This window comes from Oncorhynchus clarkii, chromosome 16 (genome assembly GCF_045791955.1).
Source record: "Oncorhynchus clarkii lewisi isolate Uvic-CL-2024 chromosome 16, UVic_Ocla_1.0, whole genome shotgun sequence".
Lineage (NCBI taxonomy): Eukaryota > Metazoa > Chordata > Actinopteri > Salmoniformes > Salmonidae > Oncorhynchus > Oncorhynchus clarkii.
In genome coordinates, this window is record NC_092162.1 from 5,397,743 (window position 1) to 5,399,863 (window position 2,121).

The window sequence follows — 2,121 nt, forward strand, 5'->3', positions numbered from 1 at the left end:
GACATTTCCCAAGTCCCCATGAGGACAAAGTATGTTTTAAATTTAGGGGTTGTAGGTTTAGGATTAGGGTTAAAATTAGGGCTAGAATTAAGGTTAGGGTAAGAGGTTAGGTTTAGGGTTTGGGTTAGGGTTACAGGTTAAGGTTAAGGTTAAAGTCAAGTTATTGTAAGGGTTAGGTTTAGGTTTAATTAACATAATTTTAAAAAATCCCCATATAAATCAATCAGTTTAAACTGGAGATATCGTTTTATTTGCATTGCATTTGTCTCAAACCCCCACATCCGCAGTGTCACACTTATGTAACACTTCTGCATGTGCCGTGAAAGGTGACAGAGCTAGAGAGGTGTTTGTCAGACCATGAGACATCCTGAAAATCGGTCTTCTCACAAAATGGTCTGTAGAGTCCGAACGGTTCCGGACCATAAACTATTATAATTCCTCTATGGAAAGATGAGGTCCCCGAGTACCAGTTGAAAAAATGGAGACTGTTTAGTGCCAAAAAATAAAGTGTCCTTTCTTATGTCTCTCAGATAGAACAAACTTAGTTTCAATTTTTTTTTTTGGGGGGGGGGGGGGGGAATCTGTTGTTTCATGTAGTGAATCGTTTACTCAATGCGTTTGTATGGGCTAATAGCAATAAGGTCAAACACATATTTTCATCAAATTATTTTTGTATACACAATACCAGTCAAAGTTTGGACATACTTACACATTCAAGGGTTTTTCTTTATTTATTTTTTACTATTTTCAACATTGCAGAATAATAGTGAAGACATAAAAACTATTAAATAACAGATATGGAATTATGTATTAACCAAAAAAGTGTTAAACAAATCAAGATATATTTTAGATTTTAGATTCTTCAAAGTAGTCACCCTTTGCCTTGATGACAGCTTTGCACAGTCTTGGCATTCTCTCAACCAGCTTCACCTGGAATTATTTTCCAACAGTCTTGAAGGTGTTCCCACATATGCTGAGCACTTGTTAGCTGCTTTTCCTTCACCCTGTTGGCCAACTCATCCCAAACCATCTGAATTGGGCTGAGGTCGAGAAATTGTGGAGGCCAAGTCATCTGATGCAGCACTCCATCACTCTCCTTCTTGGTAAAATAGCCCTTACACAGCCTGGAGTTGTGTTGGGTCATTGTCCTGTTGAAAAACGAATGATAGTCCCACTAAGCGCAAACCAGATGGGATGGCTCATCGCTGCAGAATGCTGTGTTAGCCATGCTGGTTAAGTGTGCCTTGAATTCTAAATAAATCACAGACACAGTGTCACCATCAAAGCACCATCACACCTCCTCCTCCATGGTTCACGGTGGGAACCACACACCATCACACCTCCTCCTCCATGCTTCACGGTGGGAACCACACATGCGGAGATCATCCGTTCACCTACTCTGCGTCTCACAAAGACACGGCTGTTGGAATCAAAAATCTCACATTTGGACTCATCAGACCAAAGGGCAATGTCAAGTATATCCTTATTATTGGTGTCCTTTAGCAGTGGTTTCTTTGCAGCAATTCGACCATGAAGGTCTGATTTACACAGTCTCCAATGAACAGTTGATGTTGAGATGTGTCTGTTACTTGAAGTCTGTGAAGCATTCATTTGGTTTGCAATTTCTGAGGCTGGTAACTTTAATGAACTTATCCTCTGCAGCAGAGGTAACTCTGGGTCTTCCTTTCCTGTGGCAGTCCTCACGAGAGCCAGTTTCATCATAGCGCTTGATGGTTTTTGCGACTGCACTTGAAGAAACTTTAAAAGTTCTTGAAATTTTCCGGATTGACTGACCTTCATGTCTTAAATTAATGACTGTCGTTTCTCTTTTCTTATTTGAGCTGTTTTTGCCATAATATGGACTTGGTCTTTTACCAAAGAGGGCTATCTTCTGTATACCACCCCTACCTTGTCAGAACACAACTGATTGGCTCAAACGCATTAAGAAGGAAAGAAATTCCACAGTTAACTTTTAACAAGGCACACCTGTTAATTAAAATGCATTCCAGGTGACTACCATCATGAAGATGGTTGAGAGAATACCAAGAGTGTGCAAAGCTGTCATCAAGGTAAAGGGTGGCTACTTTGAAGAATCTAAAATATATTTTCATTTGTTGGACC